The following is an 8,809-nucleotide window of genomic DNA, read 5'->3' on the forward strand; positions in this document are numbered from 1 at the left end:
ATATGGCTTTCTGAAAAGCTAGCCTTATAAAAGAAATAAAGGGACAATGGATGAATGATTGATCCTCTTGTTTGCAGGTACTGCTTTTGAAAATGACCTATAATTGCAAGCATAGCAAACCCTTCTAAGTGAGATGCTGGGTCTTTTACACCCATTGTTCATCTGTCAACAGCTTTTCAGATAGATGTGAGATGCTACCAGGCTAATCCTTAATTACCAGCAGCATGCAGTTTTCATGATGCAAGGCTTAGGTGATGGACCATGATGCTCTGCCTGAGCCATTATTTCAAGAATAATGCAAGGAAAGTAAATCATTCATGTACTGGGACTGTACTCATTTTAGGTTATTAGGAATGTCAAAGTGTTAGATTTTATTTTTCTTCTAATGTTTAGCTACGACATTGAGAAAGTATTAGGAAATTATAATGATGTTTCTAGGAAGAAATTTTATGTTCTGGAAACTTAACATTTGATAAAAACAAACAAGAGAAATTAATTTGCATATGAAGTACCTGTCTCAAATAGGGGGCATCTTGTGAGAGTTACATTTCTTTGTGGAGTAGAGATCATTAAACGGAGCTAAGTAGGTAACAAGCTCTCAGTTTTTATTCAGTTAATTTTCTATTGTGACACTCGGTTACACTGAATAACCATAGACAAAGAACTATAAGGAAATACAGCTACATTCACTTCTAAGTTGATTTATTTTTGTACAACTTGATTGCTTTCAATGGATGTGTCTACTTATTTTCCATGATAAACACAACAAATGTGAACTTTGACAAAACCCTGGAACAATTTTCTTAATATTTGATTAAAAGCTATGTGTTTCACTAAGGGAAAATATTAAAATGACAAAAGAAAACTTTTAGGGGCATCAACAAGCTGCATTAAGACAAGTAATTTGTGGATCACAGCAATATATGTTGGCTGCCATAGTGGATATAATGTAGTAGAAAGGACAAAGGACCAGATTTGTAAGCAATCCAGGTGTATTGAGTCCCATGTCAGAGAAAGCCCTTATAAACCCAGCTTTGAACACCATGATGCTCAAGTTGCTCACAGGACAGAAAGCCCATCCTTTGTTTGTTCTGGGATTGTTGAAGTAAGTTATCCATGTCATCAGAGACTCAAGGTTTTGCTCTCCTTTTTGTTCATACAGTGTCAGGGTGTTATGACACCAGCCACCTTTTCCTAAATAGCTACATTTAAGGCAAGAGAAAGATTTAGTTCACACTGTCTTTTGAGGAGCAAAATACTTTCCAGAAGTTTCTTAAACTAACTTTCATTCAGGCCTCATTGATGAAAACTAGATCAAAGCCCTTTCTGAACTAATGATCAACGAAGAGAATTAACATGACCAGCTGCATCCCCTAGCATCAGAGGAGGGCTCCACTGCTTCTCGTATTGCCACCTCAACAGTCTAAGCATCACAGTAAAAGAGAGGTAGTGATGTTCATTGTGTGGGAAATAAGCAGGATCTGCTACAAAGGAAAGCACCTTCGAGGTGCATTCAGTCTGATGCACCAGAGAAAACTCTTACCATCATAAACACTGAACCAAGTGAGATGTTCCTTGAGAAACTGTTAAACAGTGGGTAAATCATCTGTTATTATCAGATAAAAAGGGAAACCATGAATTCACAACTCCCATTATTCTCTGTACACAACACTCATGCACAGAGCATTTTTTTCATCCTTCCAAATACTGTCATTAAATCTTCTCAAACTCAGCTATCACACTTCTGGATGATACTGGCCATGGCATACGTAAGATTTTTGTGGGGGTCATAAAATACAAGAATAATAGCTGCTATGTGCATATGCTTGTTTTTGTTTTCTCCCTGATTTTCTCAAATGTTAGTTAACTGAGATGGGATCATTTTATAAGAAAGAGATTTATTGCAACTCATAGTTTTGAAGGTTGAGAGTGCAGATGGCATGGTGGAGGTGCTGGTGTCATGAAAAATGGTAGCTGGAAGAGTGCATCGATGGAGGAAGGTTCACCTTTCAAGTCAGTAAGCAGACAACACAAGGAGCTGGTCTTGTTGCTTGTTTCATAGATATCCTCTCTATAGAATCACAAAGAGTCATGTAAGAATGGTTTTAGTCCCTGTTGAAAGCCTGACCCAAGGACCTTCTGGCAGGACCTACCTCTTCAATGTGTCATTGCATCTCTAGTACTACCCCCTTGTGGAGCAAGTTTCTCAATACTTAGATTCTTAGGAAACACACAAATCACGCCCAAGTCATCACAACATGACTCCAGAGGGGCATAAGTAAACCCAGGAAATGAAAGACAGAAGAAAAGAGATTAATTAGAGGTAAATAAAATGAAGTAAGAATAAAAGGATGGTGGGAGACATAATATAAAATTGCTGATTCTACCCTTAAAGTTTGGAGTATGTACTGTGACACTTTCTGGGATGTATTCAAAGGTACACTGTTCAAAATCCACTATGCTGGGGTTGGAGAGATGGCTCAGAGGTTAAGAGCACTGGCTGCTCTTCCAGAGGTCCTGAGTTCAATTCCCAGCAACCACATGATGGCTCACAACCATCTGTAATGAGATCTGGCACCCTCTTCTGGCCTGCAGGCATACATGCAGGCAGAACACTATAGACAGAATAAATAAATAAATCTTTAAAAAAGAAAAATGTTTAAAAAAAAAATCCACTATGCCATGATCAGCATGAAACCTGGCACTCCGGACACAATCTTGGAGCACCCCTTAAATACCACCTCTCTCTTTTATGTACTCTATTAGTGTGTTGAGACATTACCAGTATCCCTAACAAACAAATACATGGAGACTGGACCATCCTGCTGGCTCCACTCTCTAGGCTGGGATAGGATAAAAGAGAACAAACCTCAAGGTAACATAGTGTCACAGAAGCCACCTGAGATGGATGATGTCAGAAGAGACTCCAGAGGCACTGAGCACTGAGCTGCCAGGTTGAACTGTTATCAGCAAAGTCTAGAGGGACTGTTTTTCCTACAACTGCTTAGGAAACAGTTTCTCCAAGGAAGGGCAATCTCACTTGGCTTAGTATTTTTCCCACTTGAGATCATTTTCTCCCCAAACAGGCTAGGCAAAACAGCCCTTTAAACCCCTGGCACAGAATGGTCATGGGCGAGGGGTAGGAGGTGAGGGAGGAAGACATGGTTCCAGAGTCTCCAAAGTCACACAGCTAATGTAAAAGTGTAGCCAGAGTTTGGTAGTTCCTTGCACCAACAACAGTGTGTGTCTCATTCTTACTCAATGTTAAAGTCTAAAACTAATGTATTCTCCTAAAGAACAGGTGTGATTCAAAAGAATTAGAGGAGAAGATGGTACCTGGATATCTGAACTCACTCTTAGAACTGCACATTTAACCAAGAAAAGGAGAAAATAAATAAGCTACAGTTAAGAAAATCAAAATAGACAGATGATTTCCACGAAGTCGTAAAAAGCCCTGAATGCTGTACTAAATGACATAGCAAGTCATTTGAACTTTGTTCTGTGTCCACGGGGTCAACTCTAAAAGTTTGTCAAGCAGCTCACTTACCCTATCTTTTCTAAAAGCCAGCTCTGACGTTATCTTTCCACACAGCTTGCCATTTCCAACTGATTCAGTTTTTGGTCTGATATTTGGGTCTTAAAACTTCATGCTTAAGGAGCCTGCCCTCAAGTACTCTATCATTTGCAAGGGCTTCCTGTAGGGTAACACAGGCTCTAGCTGTAGAGATGTAAAAGGCTACCTTTGCAGGAGATTATGCTTTTCTTGGTATCACCAGGCTAGAGTTGTGTGACCCTGAGAATAGACTCCTTTTTGTGCTGCGGTGGTTTGAAAGAAAACGGTCCCCAGAGGGAATGACACTTTTAGGAGGTGTGGCTTTCTTGGAGTAGGTGTGGCCTTGTTAGAGGAAGCATGTCACTGGGGGTTAGGGGTAGGCTTTGAGGTCTCCTTTGCTCAAGCTACATTCAGTGTGACACAGTTACTCCTGCTACTGCCTGCAGGTCAAGATGTAGAACTTTCAGCTCCTTCTCCAGCACCATGTCTGCCTGTACACCGCCATGTCCCACCATGATGATAAATGGATTAAACTGTAAGCTAGCCCCAGTGTTTTCATTTGTAAGAGTTGCATGGTCAAGGTGTCTCTTCACAGCAATAGAAACCCTAACATGTGCTATCTAACCCAGTCTGCAAAGGTCTATCATCAGCCTGACGTTTTACCTAAATGATGTAATTGCTTTAAAAAAATCTTTGATAGGAGAAGAGTGACACAAATTTGTTTGGAATTTAACAAATCTAGGTTATTGAGCAAATGGCACATGTCTCACATGCTGGACATAACCTCATGATAGCAAGGCTCTCCTCTCTGGGGAACTGAACTTACTTTAGAGAAGGGTTGCCTTCTTGCTACCCTATCCATGTGACTGTACAGCGTGCTGTCGACTGCAGGAGAGAAATATTGACTTACAGCCTAAGCCAGGCCAATAAGAGTCTTTCCCTGAGGTTTGAAAACTTGCACTAGGAGAGCATTCATCCTTACTGAGATCTTGAGTACCGTGGTTGGAAAGTGGTTTCTCTTCTGAACCTCTCTGCCCTGGAAGTTTGGGTTTCTGGTGCAGTAGTGTTGAATTGGAAGCCCCTAGAAGCTGGGTTCTAGTAGGAGGCATGGGAGCTCCACTCTTATAAATGGATTGATGTTGTCTCATGGACGTACCTCAGATAATTGCAAGGTCATCCCACGTGCTTGGGCCTACTAGAACCTCTGAGTTTGCTTTTTCCTTCTCTATCCTGCTGTGATTAGAGGATCCCTAATCAATACTGATGTCATTATGTTGGGACTTTTTAACCACCAAAATCACAAGACATAATTGTTTTTTCTTTAAAATTATCCAGCATTTAGTTTCATAGTACCAGAAAGAATTGTAAGCTGTTGGGGAAGAAAAGTCACCAGCAGTCCTACCTAGCTGTGAATGTTGTCAGCTACAACAATGCTGTGTGTCAAGACTTTCCCATGAGTGAAATAGTGGCATGAGTATTATGGGGGTGACCAAACTGTGATGGTTAGCTTCTGTCAGCTTGACACAATCTAGAGTCACCCTGGAAGAGAGAAACTCAATGGAGACATGGTCTCCATCAGTTGGTATGTGGGCATGTCTGTGGGAATATTTTCTAGATTAATGATTGATGTGGGAGGGCCCAGTCTACTGTGGGTATTGCTACCCTTTGGCAGGTAGTCCCGGTTTGTACAGGAAAGCAAGCTGAGTGAGCCATGGAGAATGACTCAGTTAGCAGTACTCCTCCATTGCCACTGCTTCAGCTCCTGCCTCCAGATTCCCGCCTTCTTTTCCTTCAGTGATAGACTGTGATCCAGAAGTGTAATGGTAAATAAACTCGTTCCTCCCCAACTTGCTTTTGGCCATGGTGTTTATCACAGCAACAAAATTAAACTTGAACACAACTGCTTTCTGATTGGATTTAAGACCTACTCCATGGGAAGAAACACATGCCTGGACCTGTGAATTTGGCAAAGACCTAGGAGCTCCCTGCTTGAAAATGATACTATTCGTTTGATAAATGGGCATAGTATCAAACTGCCCTCCGAATTCATATCTCTCTGCCCACAGATTAGTGCAGTTCTTGGCTATCTCAAAGAACTTCCTCTGTGCAGTGGATAATGATTAACACAGGAACTCACATTGGTCAAAGTACAGAGAATAAGTATCAGTGGAGTCATCAGCCGCACATGGGACATCTATAACACACAGTCTCTCCTTCCAAGGCTTAAGGATCATATCAGAAGAGGAGGAGAAAAGATGGTCAGATGTCAGGGAGGGCCAAAACAAAACAGTATCTTCACGACACAGCAGGACCACTACTGCACTCATGACATTGCAGTATGCCGCAGTTGATTGCGCAATACCTGTACAAGATCAAGCCAGTCAACATTCCAGCACAGAGGAGGGAGGAACTTATCAGTCCCTATACCTGAGGAGCTATGAACCGTTTGCATTGATGGCTTCTGAGGAAGGAAGAGCTAGTTTTCTTTAAGTGTGTGGCCCCTGGTAGGCCAAGCATGTTCCAAAGGTTGGCTGTATACCTATGAGTATATGGAAAGCACACTTGGACTCAGTAGGTTATAAAAAACAGAACGTAAAGTTGGGAAGGAGTTAGGGGTGTATCTGGGAGGAGTGGAAGCATGAATAGGATCAAAATACATTGTTTCAAGGTATATATATGTCAGGGTTCTCTGGAGTCACAAAATGTATTGATTGAATCTCTCTCTCTCTCTCTCTCTCTCTCTCTCTGTGTGTGTGTGTGTGTGTGTGTGTGTGTGTGTGTGTGTGTAGGAATTTACTGTAATGACTTACAGGCTGCAGTATACCTAATCCAACAACGGCTAATTGTGAATGAAAAGTCCAAGAACCTAGTAGCTCTGCCCGGTCCCACATGGCTGGGTGTCCCAGCTGGTCTTCTGGATGTGCTGACAAGGTGAGGGCAAGCAGGCAAAGAACAAACCCTCCTTCCATTGTCCTCATATAGGCTTCCAGCAGAAGGTGTGGCCCAGATTAAAAGTGTGCCTTCCAGACTCAATGTCTGGATTAAAGGCATGCTGTCTTCTTGCCTCAAGATCTAGATCACAAGTGTGCCCTCCATTTCTGGATTATCGTTCATTCTGGATATAGTCAAATTGACAACCAAGACTAGCTCTCACAGTATGAAATTCTCCAAGAGTTAGTAAAATATTATACTAAAAAAATTATCCAGACTCAGATGTTTTGTTATATCAACACTGATTATCCATGATCCCAGAGGGACACATCAATGACACCAGCATAGATCGAAAAGTAAATGTTTGATGAGGTGGTGTGTCAGCCTCTACTTCTATCCACGTCCTGTTATGGAATCCTGGTTCATCTGGAGCTTGCTATACTGTAGCCTCAAACTCATAGTGGTCTCCTTGCTTCTGCCTCCCAAGTACTGAGATTAAAGATGTGCCACCTCTTTTGCGTTCTAGCCATCTTTGAATACTAAATACGTGTCCTTTCCTAGCTTGGATGTACCACACACCACCCACTTTGATCTAAACAACTTTTGGGTTTCTGACACTTGCAACCAAGTATTCACTACAAGAAGCCCCTAAATAATCAGAAGCTAGCTTATTACTCAAGGATAGGCTGCTTATTCTGCTATTGGACATAAACAGATACACTAATTTCAGGCAAACTCACTCTATTTTGTAAAACCAAATACAGCCTGATCACCTCATAGATTCTTAGTCCAGACAAAAAGGTCACTGTACCACTCTCAAAATCCAGAAGGCTTCTTCTCTTGGTTATCTGACTGCAATTTCTTAAGCAATTACTTTACCCTTGTTCCACCTTCCTCTTCTTGAAGCTATTCATACCAAGCCCTACTCCAACACTAGATTCTTTCCAGCACCTTCTTACTGAGTATGACCATTAATCTGCATCACCAGTTTGACTAGACTTACCACCACTTACAAGACACACTTCTGAACATGTCTGTTTGTGTTATTTCCAGAGAGATGTAACTCAATAAGGAAGCCCCACCCTTATGTGTGGCTCACACTAGCCCATGACCTGCAGTTCTCACTAAATAAGATGGTACAGAAGAAAAAGTGAAATCAGCACTAGTATTGTTTCTCTCTGCTTCCTGACTGGATACAATGAAACTCGCTGCCTCATACCCCTGCCTCTGTGCCTTCTCTATTATGACAGACTATATCCCCACCTCCAGCCATAACAAGCCCTATCATCCTTGAGTCGATGTTGTCAGGTATTTTGTTACAGCAATGAGAACAGTAAATAATGTAGGAAGGTTCCCACAATGTGCTTTCTTTCTTACTGCAATGACTAGATCATAATTTATTAATTTATTCACCTATATGGATGATCCTCATTATCTTTGACCAGAGCTACTTAACACTGCTAAAATATTCTTGCTCTAAAAACTTAATTGGACATGAAGTCATTTGTTTCCCAGAATTTCTGGAGAAGACAATTGAAGAGTTAGTGAGTGAGTGAGTGAGTGAGTGAGAGAGAGAGAGAGAGAGAGAGAGAGAGAGAGAGAGAGAGAGAGATTGGTTGAAAGTCTATTTCTAGTTCTAGGCCCCAGGACCAGACAACTACTCACCTACTTCCCATTTCTAGAGATTGTAGGACACTTTTATTTATATTTTCTAATGGTCAGCATCATTTACTATATCTCTTTTGTAAGCAACCTGAGGTACTTGCTTAAATGATGATGAGACATTCTTAAATAAAAGGCATTGAAGTGGTCTCATCTTCATTCACAAATTTACTCAATTTTTTTTTTAGCCCAGTTGAAAAGGGTATCATTTTTCTGCAAAATTTAAATACTGGGATTTATTTTAAACTGCACATAGATCCAAGTGAGTTTTGTTTTGCAAAGTGCAGAACAAGAAGCTGCAGCGAGCAGACTGCATGGTGGAAACCTGGGAGTATTAAACAAGGAAGGTCCTCTATGGAAACTGAGCAGGAAGTCAGACAAACATCCTTTTCCTTCAATCCCTTTGTCTTAAACCCAAGGGATAAAGACTCCTCCTGAGAACAATTATAAGGGCAGTTTACAGATGTTTAGGATGTTGCTTCCTGTGTAGGTCAAATACAAGTCAGAGTGTCCACATTTTATTAGCTTTATTTGTATAAACAAGTATATACTTTGTTTAAACAAATCACTCTCTGTGTCTTTATTAAATATTAAGCAACAGTAAAAAATATATTTGAATTCAGTTTAAATTTGGCCATTTGATCAGCCATCTTAAAGCAGACA

Source organism: Peromyscus californicus, unplaced genomic scaffold (genome assembly GCF_007827085.1).
Source record: "Peromyscus californicus insignis strain IS unplaced genomic scaffold, ASM782708v3 Scaffold_23__1_contigs__length_62951481, whole genome shotgun sequence".
NCBI lineage: Eukaryota > Metazoa > Chordata > Mammalia > Rodentia > Cricetidae > Peromyscus > Peromyscus californicus.